Source organism: Ambystoma mexicanum, chromosome 1q, assembly GCF_040938575.1.
Source record: "Ambystoma mexicanum isolate Mex_15411 chromosome 1q, UKY_AmexF1_1, whole genome shotgun sequence".
Lineage (NCBI taxonomy): Eukaryota > Metazoa > Chordata > Amphibia > Caudata > Ambystomatidae > Ambystoma > Ambystoma mexicanum.
Genome location: NC_090922.1, coordinates 916,628,355 through 916,649,913, shown reverse-complemented (window position 1 = coordinate 916,649,913; position 21,559 = coordinate 916,628,355).

Sequence of the window (21,559 nt, the reverse complement as noted above, 5' to 3'; positions counted from 1 at the left end):
TGATGTGCACTTTCTTCACATGCCAAATCACTCCGTATCAAGCTGGCCACGCGAAAACACATGGAAGACCACGCTCCTGCCTCCAAGATCCCCGAGCATGCTCCCACCAGCCATCTGCTGCTGCCTGCCTGCCTGCTGCCCACGTGCCCTGCTATTTGGTGCCTGCATGTCAGTCATCTGCAGGGGTCCAGTTGCTGTGTCCACCCCTGCTGGAACAGAAGACTCCCGACTGGGATACCATAGCTCCACAGCCCAGACACAGGACCCAGTTGCCCACCCACGCCTGCCTCAGGGGTCGCCATGTCGGGGCAAACACCATCTGAGACCACTGTCGACCCCAGTCAGAGAGGCAGAGGGCCACCAGCTTCAGTGAGAAGGAAGTTGGTGTCCTGGTGGAGCATGATGCCCTCTTCGGAACATCAGTGCCAACAAGGAAGGACGGTCCAGGATCTGGGAGGACGCAGTGGTTGCCATCAATGTGGAGGGGGTGGCAACCCGTGACATCAAGCACGTCAAGAAGCGCTGGGAGGACTTGAGGTCCAGAACCCTCTACAAGGCCCGGTGCCTCGCGGAATGGGAATGGGGCAGCATGAGCAACATCCAGATGAGGGTCCTGGAACACGTAAGCCCAGTGCTCCACGCCCAGATCCTTCGGAGGCAGACCCATCTGGAGTTGAGCGGTAAGTGGCCAAGCATTGCTGTGTGAGACAGGGCATGTTGCAGTGTGCTGGTAGTCTGATACTTGCCGCTATGTGTGACATAGGCCATGTATGGATGTGTGTGTGCAGGGACATCATGGCCATGCATGTGAGACCAGTAATGTGTGAACCACATGGATGGTGCATATGTTCCAATGCAACATGGAGAGCTGTATGCGGAATGCGCACATGAAAGCATGCCAGTCACTGTTCTTGGACGTGGTGGGGGTGTGAGGGATGGGTGCTGCTGTCGTGTACATGTATGGTGCACTTGTGTGTGTATCTGAGAAGTGTGTGTGTGACTTTGAAATGCCATGGATGCATGACACATGTCTGTGATGATGTGTAGATTCACTCATGCAGTGCTGTCACCGATGTATCCACTGTGTCTATCCACTGTGTCTGTGGTGTACAAGCCATGATGCATGATCCTCCTGTGATGTGTGTGCATGGGATCAGTGTGAGCAATGATGCATGTGAGTTTGAAGGCAACATTTTGGTTAACAGAGGCACTTGTACATGGATGCTGATGTTGATTGCAGGCGCCGGGACTGTTTCTGCATGTGTGTTGTGTGCATTCACCTATGTGTTGTGGAGGGACAGGATGGAAGTGACATTTGACAGTGCCACTCATGTGTAATTGCTTCCTCTCTAGGGGAATATTGAACTGTACCCTGATGCTTGTGTTCTATGTCTCCCTCTACACAGCGTCAAGCGAAGAAGAGGGCGGAGATGGCGCTGTGGAGCCAAGCAGCGGGGATGCCTCCACCGGGCGGCAACGCAAGGCCCAGCCACCCTCCCAGGAATTGCCATCATCCGGGAGTGAGGGGGCTAGTGCCACGTCTGCCAGTACGGCTGTAACAGAAGGGCCAGGTGAGCCCCACAGGGGCTTGCAATGGCGGAAGACGGTGTGGAGACATCTAGGTTGGTGGTCTCCACAAAGGAGGAGGAGCCCGCTAATGAGCCGCACATGGGGCATGGTGGGGGTAGTACCAATGGTGCAAGTGGTGCAGTCCAGGGCCAGGGTCAGGAGGCAGCACAGGTCACCACGGAGGGGCCTGTGGATGTTGCTGTCCTTGACCCTGTGACTGCACCACCATGCACCAGCAGGGATGCCCCGTCCCAGGCCCGTCCGCAGGTAGCGGGGAGTGCCACGTCATCTGCCTCTCCCCTACCTGCGGAAAAGGGGTCCCACGACCATATGGGCTCCGTCCTGGTTGGTGTTGCGTTGTGCACGTGTGACATTCGTGATGACGTGCGTGCTTCCTGGGTGGAGCACGCACGCCATCACGAAGAGCAGCGTCGCGACATGGCACTGTTGGGAGGCACCCTGGTCGGTGGGTTCCTACATGTGTTGCACACTCTGGTGGACCTCTCCTCCTCTGTGGAGACTATGCGCCAGTCGTTCTCCCTGCCGTCTTCCGGTCCAGATTCCACCAGGGCCCCCTATGGACCTGGCCTGACCAACACAGCCAGCATGGTGGAGATCCCATCCCTGCCACAGTCAGGAGTTGGCTGTCCAGCAGGGGTGGACACTCCAACAACTGGAGACCAGCAGATGGAAGATGTGCAGGCATCGGACAGGGCACATGGACAGCAGCAACAGCAGCAGGATCTAGGTGGGAGCAATGATGGCTCGGGGCCATCGACATCAGAGAAGCAGGCATCGGCCAGAGGGCAGGAGGACCCTGGAATGGATGTGTCTTACATGTGGCTGCGGTTGGGCCAGCGTATAGATGCGGAGCGGCGGCGGGCGGAAGAGGCACTGCTCACCATGGTCTGGGCGGAGTTCTCCATGCGTCGGGCGTTGAGGCGGGTAAAGTGCCTCGAGGCAACTCGCAGGGAGTTGGAACAGGCCATGAGTGCATCCCTGCGAGGCCTCGGGGCCAGGGCGGCGTCCCGCCTACGGGACATTGACATGGAGTTCGATGATGCCCTGGCCCGGGACATCACAGAGTGAGCCGCAGAACTGCCCACCGCCATTGTATATAGTTAGATAGTGTTAGGTTTCCTTTGTTTTTCTTTTAATTTGGAGTTAATGGACATTTCTCCACTTCGTGTGTACATAGTTTTTTCGTCATTGTTAGGGAGAATTCTCTGTTTAGGCTGAATTTCCTAACCTAGTGAGTCCCCCAGGAGCTTTGCTGGATTTTGGGAGTTTGTTTTTTCCATCCTGCCAAGAGTGAGACTCTTTTCTCCCACTCTTGGACAGGCATGTGTGGAATTCCTTTGAATGTCAATGTGTTCTATGGGCTATGGGGTCTTTTACTCCATAGGGTCTCATATGTTTTTCTATGTGTGTTACACCGCACCCTACGTGCCTTAACACTGGGGCGTCCTAGCGGACCTCCACCATAGACTCCATACCCGGGGACTGACTACTGTCTCCCCGGGCATGTAAAGTCACCATTGGCTTTACTAGACCTAAATTTACTAACAGAACTAGTGCAAACCATCTTATTGTGGACGTTCTAGTAGGGGTAATTCGATTACTCCTGGATCTGTTACTCGAAGGGGCACTGTCCCGTCCCCCCTCGTCGAGTTTTGGCTGGTGGCAGTGGAAACTACTAGTTATGTTCGACCCCGAACATAACCCTATGGGATTCGTCCCATTGTTGGAGATTGATACTTTTTCTCGTTAATCTCTAACGTACAACCGATCTACTTATCTTAAATAAGTTTATCGGATGGTATTTTCTGCCAGAACTCGGTTTGTAAAATGGCGTCTGTGTTCGTCTCTGTGACTCCTAAACCAAAGGTCGAGCCCTTTGTTCCACTTTTGGCGGGCTCTGTACAGAGACCCTCCAAAGTGGTGCCATTCTGTCTGGGTTACCACAGGGGTGTGGGAGGGGGTTTAGGCACCCTGGACTGAGTTGCCTTGCAAACTCCGGTCGCACTCTGGTGTGATTGGCCCAAGTGGTGAGCCTTCCCGCTCACCACTTAGCATGTTTTGATTGACAGCTAGGTTGAATGAATGGGGGTTTTCTGCATAAAAGCAGGGCTTTTGGGACTGGATCTTCAGAAGTCACCACAGGACCTAAAGAATCCGACGAGGGTAATGCTGAGCCGACCTGCACGACGACACCTCTGGTGGAGCCCTGCGGAACCAACTCACCACTTCCCGACGACAGAGGAGATCTCCCTGCCGGAGAGTCTCTTCCCCTGACTGGTGGGACCAACCAGTCCCCTTTGCTTTTTATTCACCTCAGGACGCAGTGGTCGAATTGCCCGTGCAGAGCACCTCGGCAACCGGATAGCCACTACCCCTGTACCGCGACCAAAAGGTGGTGCCTTGTGATGGAGCACTCCACTGCTGGTCTCTTCCCTGGTGGTGCACCGGACTTCACTTTTCTTCGACGACAAGATCATCTCTACTCTTGGCAAAGACCCGACGTGCATCCACCACCAGGAACAACTGCCCCCGCCAGAGCTGCCCTCCACAACAAGGTACCGTGTCCGCCTGGATTCCCTTTCGATCGGTTCGAGTGAGGTGTCTTAATCCTCTCCGTTCCGTTGGGTCGCCTCCAAGCTTTTCTCATTCATTGTTCTGAACTGGTTCAATCTGCCGATAACAATTTGCTACAAAGACTTGAATGCATCTCCACTAGAGACTTTTTGGGACATCGCGCCTTGCCTCTCTCCGAGTGGGCCTGGCCTCTGAACTTTACGATCTATTGTGATTCTTGCCTTCTTGCCTTGCATATTATCCGCGTAAGGATTGAACTGTGTTGATTTCATAAACTGCCTATCCTTTTCTCTCCCGTCCTAACAAATATTAGAGTGTCATCTAGGTTGAGGTATACACCTCTGTCTGAAAATAAGTGGTACCAGTAGAACCTAGACTTGTCGAAATATTGCTAGGGGGATTGATCGTTTCTCTTCGTAGAGTAATTGTGTTTGATTTGTTTGCCGTGAATTTGCCATAGTGTTTTCCATAGATGTTTCTTTATAAATAAATGCCTTAATATCTTTACACTAAGCCTCGTTGCGTGTTTGCTTGTCTTACTGAGAAGAATCGTCCTATCTTGTGTACTCCACATACTGCTCAACTCTTCTTGAGGGAAGTCTGACTGCTCAGCTACACCTACCAAGTGAATCTGTGTGGTACAGACTGCTACCAAGTGGGTTCACCGCCAAACGCCTGTAGTCCTAAATCTTTTGCAGTGGTCCCTGAGGGAACTGCACAGGTTTCCGCCTAACAGTCATAGGACTTTTTTTGTAGGTTTCCTTTTGTTTGTAGATCATGGACCATTTGGACTTAAATTGTATATAGTTGCAGACTTGTACATACTTTCTTTTTCTATATTCCCATGGATCAATGGTTATTTTTTATTTGGATTATGTTTTTATTATGGACATTGGCAATGGACAACTTTTTTATTGAACATGATTTTTTTTTTTACTTCATTGGATTTACAATATTTTTTTTCTAAATCGGTCATTGTACATTGATTTTCATTTTACTATTCCTCCAAGTCAGTTCATTATGCTCTTAATACAATTTTGATAACTTCTGAATTGGTGTTCTGTCATTGGTTTTGTGCATGTCTCATTGAACATTTCCTCAGTCACGTGTTGCCACTGTGTGGCTACGTTGTGCATTCCTGCATGGGCACGGTGGTTCATTTAGACTATCATGGCATGGGTTATTTGGGAGTGGGTTCTGTGGATGGTTGCATGCTTGGATTGGGGGAAAGGGGGATTAGGGTTGGCTTTAGGGACATGGGTCCGTTTTGTTAGGACATGTTGTTTGTTGGGTCATGAGTCGGGGCCTGCTGGCAGGTGCTCGTCAATGCTGGGGGGTGTGGGTGCTGGGGGACATGAGTCGGGGCCTGCTAGCAGGTGAACCTCACTGCTGGTGTGGAGGGTGCTGGGGGACATAAGTCGGGGCCTGCTGGCAGGTGCCCGTCAATGCTGGGGGGTGGGGGTGCTGGGGGACATGAGTCGGGGCCTGCTAGCAGGTGAACCTCACTGCTGGTGTGGAGGGTGCTGGGGGACATAAGTCGGGGCCTGCTGGCAGGTGCCCGTCAATGCTGGGGGGTGGGGGTGCTGGGGGACATGAGTCGGGGCCTGCTGGCAGGTGCCCCTCACTGCTGGGGGGGGCGTTCTGGGGGACATGAGTCGGGACCTGCTGGCAGGTGCACCTCACTGTTGGGGGGTGGGAGTGCTGGGGGACATGAGTCGGGCCTGCTGGCAGGTGCCCGCCAATGCTATGGGGTGGGGGTGCTGGAGGACGTGAGTCGGGGCCTGCTGGCAGGTGCCCCACACTGCTGGGGGGTGGGGGTGCTGGGAGACATGAGTCGGGGCCTGCTGGCAGGTGCCCGTCAATGCTGGGGGGTGGGGGTGCTGGGGAACATGAGTCGGGGCCTGCTCGCAGGTGCCCGTCAATGCTGGGTGGGTGGGGGTGCAGGGGGACATGAGTTGGTGATCACTAGTGGAAGGTGACATGTCGCCTGGCTGGGGGACATGCCCCTGGTGGATGGGCTGGCTGCCTGCGGGACATGACCAGGGGTGCAGGGTAGTCCCCTGTGGTGTGGGTTGCCTGCAGGGGCCGTGGAGGGGGTAGAGGGCACACCTGGGAGGGCCCACACTGCCAATTCACGTGTGGGACTCCCCGCGCACCCACTGGATACACGTACCCCGCTCGCACAGGGCCAATCGCGTGTGGAACTTCCCGCATACCCCTGAAATACACGTACCCTGCTCTCACAGGGACAATCGCGTGTGGAACTCCCCGCGCACCCCAGTTATACACGTACCCCGCTCACACAGGCCCAATCGCGTGTCAAACTTACCGCGCACCCCAGTAATACACGTACCCAGCTCACACAGGGCCAATCGCGTGTGCATCTTCTTGCATACCCCCGAAATACAGGTACCCCGCTCGCACAGGGCCAATCGCATGTGAAACTTCCCGCGTACCCACGAAATACACATACCCTGCTCACACAGGCCCAATCGCGTGTGAAACTTCCCGCGCACCCCAGTAATACACGTACCCCGCTCGCACAGGGCCAATCATGTGTGCATCTTCCCGCGCACCCCAGTAATACACATACCCCACTCGCACAGGGCCAATCGCGTGTGGAACTTCCCGCGTACCCCTGAAATACACGTACCCTGCTCTCACAGGGACAATCGCGTGTGGAACTCCCCGCGCACCCCAGTAATACATGTACCCCGCTCTCACAGGGCCAATCGCGTGTGAAACTTCCCGTGTAACCCCAAAATACACGTACCGCGCTCGCACAGGGCCAATCGCATGTGAAACTTCCCGCGTGCCCTGGAAATACATGTACCCCGCTCACACAGGGCCAATCGCGTGTGCATCTTCCTGCGTACCCCCGAAATACAGGTACCCCGCTCGCACAGGGCCAATCGCGTGTGAAACTTCCCGCGTAACCACGAAATACACGTACCCTGCTCACACAGGCCCAATCGCGTGTGAAACTTCCCGCGCACCCCAGTAATACACGTACCCCACTCGCACAGGGCCAATCGCGTGTGCATCTTCCCGTGTACCCCCGAAATACAGGTACCCCGCTCGCACAGGGCCAATCGCGTGTGACACTTCCCACGTACCCACGAAATACACATACCCTGCTCGCACAGGGCCAATCGCGTGTGAAACTTCCTGCGCACCCCAGTAATACACGTACCCCGCTCTCACAGGGCCAATCGCATGTGAAACTTCCCGCGTAACCCCGAAATACACGTACCGCGCTCGCACAGGGCCAATCGCATGTGAAACTTCCCGCGTGCCCCTGAAATACACGTACCCTGCTCGCACAGGGCCAATCGCGTGTGAAACCTCCCACGCACCCCCAAAATTTACATACCCCGCTCGCACAGGCCCAATCGCGTGTGAAACTTCCCGCGCACCCCAGTAATACACGTACCCCGCTCGCACAGGGCCAATCATGTGTGCATCTTCCAGCGTACCCCCGAAATACAGGTACCCCGCTCGCACAGGGCCAATCGCGTGTGAAACTTCCCACGTACCCACGAAATACACGTACCCTGCTCGCACAGGGCCAAACGCGTGTGAAACTTCCTGCGCACCCCAGTAATACATGTACCCCGCTCTCACAGGGCCAATCGCGTGTGAAACTTCCCGCGTAACCCCGAAATACACGTACCGCGCTCGCACAGGGCCAATCGCATGTGAAACTTCCCGCGTGCCCCGGAAATACATGTACCCCGCTCACACAGGGCCAATCGCGTGTGCATCTTCCTGCGTACCCCCGAAATACAGGTACCCCGCTCGCACAGGGCCAATCGCGTGTGAAACTTCCCGCGTACCCACGAAATACACGTACCCTGCTCACACAGGCCCAATCGCGTGTGAAACTTCCTGCGCACCCCAGTAATACACGTACCCCGCTCTCACAGGGCCAATCGCGTATGAAACTTCCCGCGTAACCCCGAAATACACGTACCGCGCTCGCACAGGGCCAATCGCATGTGAAACTTCCCGCGTGCCCCTGAAATACACGTACCCTGCTCGCACAGGGCCAAGCGCGTGTGAAACCTCCCACGCACCCCCAAAATTCACATACCCCGCTCGCACAGGCCCAATCGCATGTGAAACTTCCTGCGCACCCCAGTAATACACATAACCCACTCGCACAGGGCCAATCGCGTGTGCATCTTCCTGCGTACCCCCGAAATAAGGTACCCCGCTCGCACAGGGCCAATCGCGTGTGAAACTTCCCACGTACCCACGAAATACACATACCCTGCTCGCACAGGGCCAATCGCGTGTGAAACTTCCTGCGCACCCCAGTAATACACGTACCCCGCTCTCACAGGGCCAATCGCGTGTGAAACTTCCCGCGTAACCCCGAAATACATGTACCGCGCTCGCACAGGGCCAATCGCATGTGAAACTTCCCGCGTGCCCCCGAAATACACGTACCCTGCTCGCACAGGGCCAATCGCGTGTGAAACCTCCCACGCAATCCAAAATACACATACCCCGCTCACACAGGCCCAATCGCGTGTGAAACTTCCCGCGCTCCCCAGTAATACACGTACCCCGCTCACACAGGGCCAATCGCTTGTGCATCTTCCTGTGTACCCCCGAAATACAGGTACCACACTCGCACAGGGCCAATCGCGTGTGAAACTTCCCGCGTACCCACGAAATACACGTACCCTGCTCACACAGGCCCAATCGCGTGTGAAACTTCCCGCGCACCCCAGTAATACACGTACCCCGCTCGCACAGGGCCAATCGCGTGTGCATCTTCCCGCGTACCCCCGAAACACAGGTACCCCGCTCGCACAGGGCCAATCGCGTGTGCATCTTCTTGCATACCCCCGAAATACAGGTACCCCGCTCGCACAGGGCCAATCGCATGTGAAACTTCCCGCGTACCCACGAAATACACATACCCTGCTCACACAGGCCCAATCGCGTGTGAAACTTCCCGCGCACCCCAGTAATACACGTACCCCGCTCGCACAGGGCCAATCATGTGTGCATCTTCCCGCGCACCCCAGTAATACACATACCCCACTCGCACAGGGCCAATCGCGTGTGGAACTTCCCGCGTACCCCTGAAATACACGTACCCTGCTCTCACAGGGACAATCGCGTGTGGAACTCCCCGCGTACCCCAGTTATACACGTACCCCGCTCACACAGGCCCAATCGCGTGTGAAACTTACCGCGCACCCCAGTAATACACGTACCCCGCTCACACAGGGCCAATCGCGTGTGCATCTTCTTGCATACCCCCGAAATACAGGTACCCCGCTCGCACAGGGCCAATCGCGTGTGAAACTTCCCACGTACCCACGAAATACACGTACCCTGCTCGCACAGGGCAAAACGCGTGTGAAACTTCCTGCGCACCCCAGTAATACATGTACCCCACTCTCACAGGGCCAATCGCGTGTGAAACTTCCCGCGTAACCCCGAAATACACGTACCGCGCTCGCACAGGGCCAATCGCATGTGAAACTTCCCACGTGCCCCCGAAATACACGTACCCCGCTCACACAGGGCCAATCGCGTGTGCATCTTCCTGCGTACCCCCGAAATACAGGTACCCCGCTCGCACAGGGCCAATCGCGTGTGAAACTTACTGCGCACCCCAGTAATACACATAACCCACTCGCACAGGGCCAATCGCGTGTGCATCTTCCCGTGTACCCCCGAAATACAGGTACCCCGCTCGCACAGGGCCAATCGCGTGTGAAACTTCCCACGTACCCACGAAATACACATACCCTTCTCGCACAGGGCCAATCGCGTGTGAAACTTCCTGCGCACCCCAGTAATACACGTACCCCGCTCTCACAGGGCCAATCGCGTGTGAAACTTCCCGCGTAACCCCGAAATACACGTACCGCGCTCGCACAGGGCCAATCGCATGTGAAACTTCCCGCGTGCCCCCGAAATACACGTACCCTGCTCGCACAGGGCCAATCGCGTGTGAAACCTCCCACGCACCCCAAAATACACATACCCCGCTCACACAGGCCCAATCGCGTGTGAAACTTCCCGCGCACCCCAGTAATACACGTACCCCGCTCACACAGGGCCAATCGCTTGTGCATCTTCCTGCGTACCCCCGAAATACAGGTACCCCACTCGCACAGGGCCAATCGCGTGTGAAACTTCCCGCGTACCCACGAAATACACGTACCCTGCTCACACAGGCCCAATCGCGTGTGAAACTTCCCGCGCACCCCAGTAATACACGTACCCCGCTCGCACAGGGCCAATCGCGTGTGCATCTTCCCGCGTACCCCCGAAATACAGGTACCCCGCTCGCACAGGGCCAATCGCGTGTGCATCTGCTTGCATACCCCCGAAATACAGGTACCCCGCTCGCACAGGGCCAATCGCATGTGAAACTTCCCGCGTACCCACGAAATACACATACCCTGCTCACACAGGCCCAATCGCGTGTGAAACTTCCCGCGCACCCCAGTAATACACGTACCCCGCTCGCACAGGGCCAATCATGTGTGCATCTTCCCGCGCACCCCAGTAATACACATACCCCACTCGCACAGGGCCAATCGCGTGTGGAACTTCCCGCGGACCCCTGAAATACACGTACCCTGCTCTCACAGGGACAATCGCGTGTGGAACTCCCCGCGCACCCCAGTTATACACGTACCCCGCTCACACAGGCCCAATCGCGTGTGAAACTTACCGCGCACCCCAGTAATACACGTACCCCGCTCACACAGGGCCAATCGCGTGTGCATCTTCTTGCATACCCCCGAAATACAGGTACCCCGCTCGCACAGGGCCAATCGCATGTGAAACTTCCCGCGTACCCACGAAATACACATACCCTGCTCACACAGGCCCAATCGCGTGTGAAACTTCCCGCGCACCCCAGTAATACACGTACCCCGCTCGCACAGGGCCAATCATGTGTGCATCTTCCCGCGTACCCCCGAAATACAGGTACCCCGCTCGCACAGGGCCAATCGCGTGTGAAACTTCCCACGTACCCACGAAATACACGTACCCTGCTCACACAGGGCCAAACGCGTGTGAAACTTCCTGCCTTCCCCAGTAATACATGTACCCCGCTCTCACAGGGCCAATCGCGTGTGAAACTTCCCGCGTAACCCCGAAATACATGTACCGCGCTCGCACAGGGCCAATCGCATGTGAAACTTCCCGCGTGCCCCCGAAATACACGTACCCCGCTCACACAGGGCCAATCGCGTGTGCATCTTCCTGCGTACCCACGAAATACAGGTACCCCGCTCGCACAGGGCCAATCGCGTGTGAAACTTCCCGCGCACCCCAGTAATACACGTACCCCACTCGCACAGGGCCAATCGCGTGTGCATCTTCCCATGTACCCCCGAAATACAGGTACCCCGCTCGCACAGGGCCAATCGCGTGTGAAACTTCCCACGTACCCACGAAATACACATACCCTGCTCGCACAGGGCCAATCGCGTGTGAAACTTCCTGCGCACCCCAGTAATACACGTACCCCGCTCTCACAGGGCCAATCGCGTGTGAAACTTCCCGCGTAACCCCGAAATACATGTACCGCGCTCGCACAGGGCCAATCGCATGTGAAACTTCCCGCGTGCCCCCGAAATACACGTACCCTGCTCGCACAGGGCCAATCGCGTGTGAAACCTCCCACGCACCCCCAAAATACACATACCCCGCTTGCACAGGCCCAATCGCATGTGAAACTTCCTGCGCACCCCAGTAATACACATAACCCACTCGCACAGGGCCAATCGCGTGTGCATCTTCCCGCGTACCCCCGAAATAAGGTACCCCGCTCGCACAGGGCCAATCGCGTGTGAAACTTCCCACGTACCCACGAAATACACATACCCTGCTCGCACAGGGCCAATCGCGTGTGAAACTTCCTGCGCACCCCAGTAATACACGTACCCCGCTCTCACAGGGCCAATCGCGTGTGAAACTTCCCGCATAACCCCGAAATACACGTACCGCGCTCGCACAGGGCCAATCGCATGTGAAACTTCCCGCGTGCCCCCGAAATACACGTACCCTGCTCGCACAGGGCCAATCGCGTGTGAAACCTCCCACGCACCCCAAAATACACATACCCCGCTCACACAGGCCCAATCGCGTGTGAAACTTCCCGCGCACCCCAGTAATACACGTACCCCGCTCACACAGGGCCAATCGCTTGTGCATCTTCCTGCGTACCCCCGAAATACAGGTAACCCACTCGCACAGGGCCAATCGCGTGTGAAACTTCCCGCGTACCCACGAAATACACGTACCCTGCTCACACAGGCCCAATCGCGTGTGAAACTTCCCGCGCACCCCAGTAATACACGTACCCCGCTCGCACAGGGCCAATCGCGTGTGCATCTTCCCGCGTACCCCCGAAATACAGGTACCCCGCTCGCACAGGGCCAATCGCGTGTGAAACTTCCCACGTACCCACGAAATACACGTACCCTGCTCGCACAGGGCCAATCGCGTGTGAAACTTCCTGCGCACCCCAGTAATACACGTACCCCGCTCTCACAGGGCCAATCGCGTGTGAAACTTCCCGCGTAACCCCGAAATACATGTACCGCGCTCGCACAGGGCCAATCGCATGTGAAACTTCCCGCGTGCCCCCGAAATACACGTACCCTGCTCGCACAGGGCCAATCGCGTGTGAAACCTCCCACGCACCCCCAAAATACACATACCCCGCTTGCACAGGCCCAATCGCATGTGAAACTTCCTGCGCACCCCAGTAATACACATAACCCACTCGCACAGGGCCAATCGCGTGTGCATCTTCCCGCGTACCCCCGAAATAAGGTACCCCGCTCGCACAGGGCCAATCGCGTGTGAAACTTCCCACGTACCCACGAAATACACATACCCTGCTCGCACAGGGCCAATCGCGTGTGAAACTTCCTGCGCACCCCAGTAATACACGTACCCCGCTCTCACAGGGCCAATCGCGTGTGAAACTTCCCGCATAACCCCGAAATACACGTACCGCGCTCGCACAGGGCCAATCGCATGTGAAACTTCCCGCGTGCACCCGAAATACACGTACCCTGCTCGCACAGGGCCAATCGCGTGTGAAACCTCCCACGCACCCCAAAATACACATACCCCGCTCACACAGGCCCAATCGCGTGTGAAACTTCCCGCGCACCCCAGTAATACACGTACCCCGCTCACACAGGGCCAATCGCTTGTGCATCTTCCTGCGTACCCCCGAAATACAGGTACCCCACTCGCACAGGGCCAATCGCGTGTGAAACTTCCCGCGTACCCACGAAATACACGTACCCTGCTCACACAGGCCCAATCGCGTGTGAAACTTCCCGCGCACCCCAGTAATACACGTACCCCGCTCGCACAGGGCCAATCGCGTGTGCATCTTCCCGCGTACCCCCGAAATACAGGTACCCCGCTCGCACAGGGCCAATCGCGTGTGAAACTTCCCACGTACCCACGAAATACACGTACCCTGCTCGCACAGGGCCAATCGCGTGTGAAACTTCCTGCGCACCCCAGTAATACACATACCCCGCTCTCACAGGGCCAATCGCGTGTGAAACTTCCCATGTAACCCCGAAATACACGTACCGCGCTCGCACAGGGCCAATCGCATGTGAAACTTCCCACGCACTCCCAAAATACACGTACCCCGCTCGCACAGGCCCAATCGCATATGAAACTTCCCGCGCACCCCAGTAATACACGTAACCCACTCGCACAGGGCCAATAGCGTGTGAAACTTCCCACATACCCCCAAAAATACACGTACCTCGCTTGCACAGGGCCAATCGCGTGTGAAACTTCCCGCGTACCCCTGAAATACCCGTACCCTGCTCGCACAGGGCCAATTGCGTGTGAAACTTCCCGCGCACCCCCGAAATACACATACCCCACTCGCACAGGCCCAATCGCATGTGAAACTCCCCGCGCACCCCAGTAATACACGTCACCTGCTTGCACAGGGCCAATCGTGTGTGAATCTTCCCGCGTACCCCCGAAATGCATGTACCCCGCTCGCACAGGACCAATCGCGTGTGAAACTTCCCATGCACCCCAGTAATACACGTACCCCGCTTGCCCAGGCCCAATCTCATGTGAATCTTCCCGCGCACCACAGTAATACACGTATCCTACTCACACAGGGCCAATCGCGCAGCGGGGTACGTGTATTCGGAGGGGTGCGCGCTGAGTTTTACAGGCCTTTTCATGGTTGGGGGCCTGTGCGCCATGTACAGGATCTGTGTGCTGTACATGGCGCACAGGGAGGGGTTGGGGGCGTAACTGGCACTGCTGCATGGTCGCTGCGCCATTCTGCACCACGGCTGGTAATGGATGTTAAAATCCATGAATACGCTGTGCGCGAAAATGGATTTTGGCGCACGTGGCTGGCGCAGACTGTCGCAAGCGCACACTGTGCACCAGTCGCATGCGCCACTTGTGCGCTGAATTCGATGAATTACCCTCTGACTCCACCATGTCTTTTACTAAACAATTTAATTCCCTGGCTTCGACCACTGCTTACACTTGTAAGCTGATAAGAGCTGGCAAGCCCTTCCTTTCTAATGACAGTTGCATGATTCTGGCTAGAACCTTAATACTTTCCAGACTCGATTATTGCAATGCCCTCTACAGCAGTGCAAACAAAGCCATTATTAAAAGACTACAAATTCTACAAAATATTGCCTTAAGAGCTGTGCTCTGCAAAAACAAAAGAGTACATATCTCCTCCATTAGATGCCAACACAAATGGCTCTCCACTGATAACAAAATACAGTTAAAATGATCTCATTGACCCATAAAGCTTTGAATAATGCTGCCCCAGCTACCTTATGGATAAATTAAACAAAAAATTATCCACCAGACAGACAAGAACTGCCAACACTAACTGCTGGTAATACCAAGATTCAGACTATCCAAGATTGGTGGCAACAGTTTTCCTGTGAAGGCTGCCAAACTTTGGAAATCCTTGCCACATAACTTGAGAGTAGACCAACCCTACTTACACCTTAGAAGGAACAACATTAAATACATCAATTCCAATGACCACTAGTCACCTTGTCGCCATCCAACTAAGCTGCCTCAGCACAATAGTCCCTTCTAACTGCACTGTATATAACGTGTTTTCCTTCAGAATCTTAGGTGAGCAATGCTAAATGCCCTGTATTGATATTTGTAAATTATACTGTGTTTCTGTACATTATTTTGGTATCTGTACAAATCTGTAACTATGTAACTTGCACAAATCTGTAACTATGTAAGCCTTGCTTCTTCCTACTGCTGCGCCCTGTTACCTCTGGGTTTGGTGCGCAGTAAAAATAAACAAACAAACAAACACACTGAGTCAATGCTAGCTGGCATGCTGATGTGATAGGAAGGTTAATTTTCTTTCTGATCACTGTTTGGCATGCTTACATGGTAAACAGCACTCACAATAGAACTGCAACTGTTGCAGACATGATTGCATATTGGGAAAGAAGTATTTGTAATTCTGAACATTTGTTGGTATGTGTGCAAGCCAAGCAATGTTCCCACAGGGAATTAAACCCTGTGCAATATTGAATCCTGTCAGGGAAAGTTTAATTATACATGTGCACATTATCTGTCCTGCTTGTATGACATGGAGAATCTAGAATGGATTGCTATGGGGCTGCATGTTTAATCCTGTTGCATAAAGTAGGTGGATGCCTTAGGGATCTTCAGCATTTTTAAATACACTATACCATCTAAAATAAATGGCAAAGATAATAGTTTTAGAAAATGTAGAACTATGAGTAATGTTGCCAGCCACTGCTATTGTATGCTCAGGTATGTGGACCGTTCTGCAGGTTCTAACATTAATGATCACTCTATATATGGTAGGTTAGTGTCATTAGCACATTTGATCCTATGAAGAGACTGTTACTACGTCCTGAGGCCTTCATAATATAAGGCAAAGGTCACCCCAAGAAATATAATAAGAACGGATTGCAACAATCCTATTAAGATATTTTGGGTTCTGTAATTTGGTGTTCTCATATGTTTTGCTATACATTTGAAATCCAGTTTGGATGCTACAGTGAAATTTGAGGGATTGTAGGCCACAACATATTGAAAGCTGTATGTTGCAGGGAGTTTATGTTGTCTGTAAGAATGCTAATCCCTTTGAGCATATTCCGAAAGCAAGACTAGTTACAGCCGTTATCTCTATCATACCAACAATTGAATGTTAGCTAGTGTGTAAATTAAATTCATTAAAACATTGGTGAGCAAGACTTTTGTTTGGGTGTATCACCGCCTACTCACTTTGTTACATCTTACTTAGAAGATTATATATTTAGTGGGAACAGTAAACACATTATATTTATCTAATCAAAAAGAATCATTTAGAAGAATGACTTACCATGAACATGTATGTTGAATGGGTGGTGGTAGTGGATGTGAATGGGTACAGGGTTTAGCATGAAGCATGAAGGGGTGCATATATAAATAAAAAGTATGCCTTAGCTTTGTATCTCATTTCATATGACATACATGTTTTTATTTGTTGAGCATTTGTATGGCACCTATACAACCAAGGTATTTCCAGGTGCTTCAAGGCTGGGATGGGGTAACAGAGGAGAAAAACAATAATGATCATACTAGACATTGTGACATTCTGATCGTGCAAGTGCAGAATAGCAAGTGCTAATATCTGCCTCATACCTGCGTTACAGGCCATTATCTGTGTCCTACAGTTGGAATTAAATAACTACTTAACAGTAGAAAGAGTGAAAACTAGGTATCATGCAGAAAGTGTATTTTGTTGGTTAATTACAGTTTTTGACTTTATATATTACACTGATTGTATATTGAATGGTTCATGTGTTTGTGCATTTGTCTTAAAGTTTAAGAATTAATTGTGTTCGTTTTTTCTGCAGTATAGATTAAGACTGCTAGATTTAATTAATGCACTATCACACCACACTGATTATTCAAACGTTTTAGTCAACTCACACAGCTGACACATGATTCATCCTCACCATCTTTTTCCAGGCATTAGATAAGGTTGAATGGATGAAAATCATAAGGCACCAATTTGACTGAAACCTCAATATGGATAAATTGTACTGCACGTAGCAAGTGTTTCGGCTCATGGGTCGCGAGGGGAGCAGAAGCCAAAAAGCTTGCTGCGTGCAGTGCAATGTATCTCTATTTAAGGCAGCTTTTATTCAGGCATCAGTATTTAGCACTGAATTTGGCAACTGTGCAGAGTCATCATTATTTCAAGGTTTCAGTCTAATGTCAGCCTTGTGATATTCATCCATTCAACCTTATTTAATGCCTGGAAAAAGACTTTGGGGTCGAAATACGTATCGGATGTGTACATTGATTACAATTCTTGATTAATCAGTACAGTGTGCATTAATTAAATCTATTTGTCACAGGTTCCCAATTGGGCACAGGGATCCAATTGGCACCATCATTATTCTGTTTTTACTGTATAACTGTTCTTATACTGTGTATCATATTGGCAAGCACATATGAGCGCTCCCCTTTTTCATAATTTAGATTAAGCCTAAGCAATGGGCTTCACGGAACAGAAGTAAGGAACAATTGTTGCAGGAAGGTGAGGTTTCTATATCTGAAAATGTAAAGGTTTACGTTTTATGCTCAGTACAAAGCTGTAATGAAACCAATTGTGTAATGTATGCTAAAGAGCAACTATGGCAAAATGTACAATTTGAGAGAGACGCCCTGTCAACTATTTAACCCAGTGGAACCATTCAGGTTTCAAGTAAAACTGTTAATAGAAAGAGTGTATCAACATTGTTACAGTGCATAAAGACATGGGAGATAGTTCAAAGAAGACGGCTTTACTTTTAAAAGACAGGATTAGGAATGTGCATAAAAACTATTTCACTCTCGAGGGTTCTGAAATCTTTTGAGAAATGTGAAATTAGATTCTGTTCATGTGTTGAAACGTTTCTTGCATAAAAGATAATTTAGATGGTATCATTACAGAGGCTTTTCATTTGAAAAGGAGATAGTTAATTTTAGTGTTGAATAATTTATATTAGTTGTCTAAGGTCACAAAGGGGTTCTACGAAAAAGTTCAATCAATTTGTGTACTAACACAAGAAAACGTTTGTGATGTGTTTGGAGGAAATTGGATCCACACTTCACATACAGAAATATTTTTTGTGACGAGAGTTACATAAAACAATGCAATGTGACTGTTGCTATTGCGTAGCTGGACGAGGATATGAAGTGAAAGGTAACATGATTTCCTAAAGAAAAGAAATCCTAAAATCAAGAGCAACTGAATAATACATAATAGGACAGTGTTCAGTAGAAGTAAGAAAATAAAATCTAGTATCGAAGTAGTTGTAGAGTCTTACAGACATTCTTACAATTATTACACACAAATGATAATGTACAACAACAGATCAAGATGCTGCAGAGAATGGATGACTGTGAAGCTCACGAAAGAATAGATGTCTGGGTCACTCTCTGGCTTGTCTTTGAAAAGGGAAATGTGATAGTCAATTTTGCCACATATGTATATGCTGGCTACACACCACACCAAAAGTATCTTCTTTTAAAATGTATCAGTGCAAAACACCATGGTGCTGATTCATGGAATTATGTGTGCCGAAAAACGGGCTTTGTGCGCCATTCTGCTCGCAAATCCCTGTTTCACAAATGGGGATTTGCAAGCAGAATGGCGCACAAATCCTGTTTTTTTTTTGGTGCAAATATTCCATGAATTAGGGACCATGTATGTCACTTGCACTGTTAAATAAGTTGTTTGGTACTGGAAGTGTGCAAAGTTTAGTTTCTACTATTGAGACCACTCATCTCAAATATGATTTCAATGCAGCAGAATAACTTGTAGGAAGTGGCCATGATTATCCTATGCTTTCAAAGTATCACATTTTTCATTAATGAGTATGACCAAGAAATGGCAGTTTTTAAGTCTTCAAGTGAAAATCCTGACTTTCTTTGTGTGTTCTTTTGACCCACATTCTTCAGAAAACAATTACATTATATATACATAGAAGATAAGGTAAAAGACGGTTTAAATGATGTTTGGAATGACTTATCTGTATTTATTTGTAGAACTGCAATTTCACACACGTGATACACTATTTGTGTGCAAATACTGTTTCCTTGTATTACGAAGAGGAAAGATGCCTACAAGAAGCATATTGAACAACATAGTGGTGCCTGAAAGTTTGGTTGCTCTTAAACATCTGAACATGTTTGAGTTGATTGCATTGCAAACTGTTCATCCTTTGCAAGATATTGTTACAAATAAATACATCACAACTCCCTAAAATGTCATTAATGCAAGGTGTGGAATTCAAGATTTTTTATTTACCTCTCAACTTGCAAGAAAACACTATGGGGGTGAAATGTTACAATAATGATTCTTTGTCTTAGTCAATGGTGTTGCTGCAAATGACAAACAGGTTTGGCAACACCTTATAGATATCACACAGGTAAAGGGAGCTTTATAGTTTTCACTCAATCACAATGAACTATATAAAGAAAGTCTGAATGTAGCAGACTTGTCTTTACTTGATGTTGGATTAACAAACAAGAACAGTGAAGGTCACTTTCAGTGTCTTACTGTTGCAGAAGGTAACAATTGTAGGAGCATTACACTATTCATCCTCTACACTCACTAGAAGTTAGGGTTGATAGTCTTGAATTATATCAAATGAATACAAAAAAAGTGCACCAGTCAGTGTCTGGGAAAAAAAACTGTAGAAGCTTGTTGTTTCCCCATTCTTTTTCCCACTGAAAAAGGTAGCAGATTGGATGATCAGAAAATCCCAATTTCTTCTTCGGAATACTGTGTTACATGTATGTATTCTGAAGGTTCCAGATTTCGCACCAATGTCAAATGTATTTTTCACTTAATTTATGGCCTAAAGTAGTAAGTACTTCACTTACTGGCCTAAGCCCTGCTTACCTGGCGCCTTCCTGGTTGCTGCTCTTTTCCCTCCTTGAGGAGACCCCCAGCCTATTTTCCTTTGCTGATGGGGAGCAGGTGCGTGTGGATCTAGGTCACCTGGCCTAAATCCCACCCACCTGCCCTGAAACATTCTGGTTTCACCATCACTGTCTTGAGGCCAATGCTGGATGGACTTTTATGGACTTCATTGATTCACAGTGCGTTGCCCTTTCTCAACTCTCATGCTGGACATTCTTTGCATTTTGTACTCATTTTGGCCCTAAATTATGCTGGTCCCATCTTCATCTTGTATCCTGGCTTGCAACATTACGTGTTACTACTGACTTCTACAATTGTATTCGCTCTCCCCTCTTGCTTCTCAACTCTTTTTGACTCTTTACTCTCTATCCTCTCCTCATCTGCCTTTTCCCATCTCCTCCCCTCCCCCCCTTACTTTCTTCTAGGCACTTACTCTATCAGAATTGTCCCTGGACCTAGTATGATAGAAACCTCGTCTGTCTCCTCCCCCTCCCTTTACTTGCCCTCCCCCAGCACTATCTGAAATGTCATCAGGCCTAGTATGATAGTCGCTTGTTTTGTTTCTCCCCTCCCTTTTTGCACCCCTCTCCCTCACCTTTTGTGTTGCTCTGGCTCTACCAGAAATGTTGTCAGGCCTAGTACACTAGTCCCCTGTTTGTTTCAATTTCGTTCCCACTTTCCCCCTCCCTTCCGTATCTATGTTTTAGCGCATGCACTACTTGAAATATCGTCAGGCCGACTACAATAGTTAATTTCACATCCTTCCTGTTCACGGCCTGTATGAATGTCATTGTACTTTCGCTTCTTCCCTCCCTTGCCTTGAAGCGCTTTGAAACACATTAGGCACTATATACATAAACTATCATATCATATCATAAAGTGAATTTTCAACACTATTCTGTAGCTAATACACTTCAAACATGAACTAGATTTCAAAATGTTTCTGCAAATGACATGGTGCAACAGGTAAACAAAAGAATGAATTCCTAGAAGGGAAAATGACCAACATCCTTGCCATTGTTAGATGAATAAAGAATGTTTTTATTGAAGACATTCTGAGGTTAGATGCGTGCTCTGAAACTTGGGTCCTCCAACTTGGTTTTTGACTTTAAATGTGCCAAGTATGGCTGGGATGATCTTGCAGAGTGGATTCAAGAAAGTAATTAAACCAAAGTAGGTATAGTACACATGACACCAACAGAATTGTGTGCCATGAACCCAGTCAGTGTATCTAGTTTTTCCATCACCAATTTTTAACAATGCACATGTGTTGAAAGTACTGTCAAAGAAAATGTATAAGTAAAGTCAAATGCTATACTAAGTACAGATTTGGATTTCCTAAGTCTGCTTCCCCAGATGGCCAATCAAATTGTGTTTTTACTTTTGTTTAACACTATGTAACTGACAAATCGCCTAAGA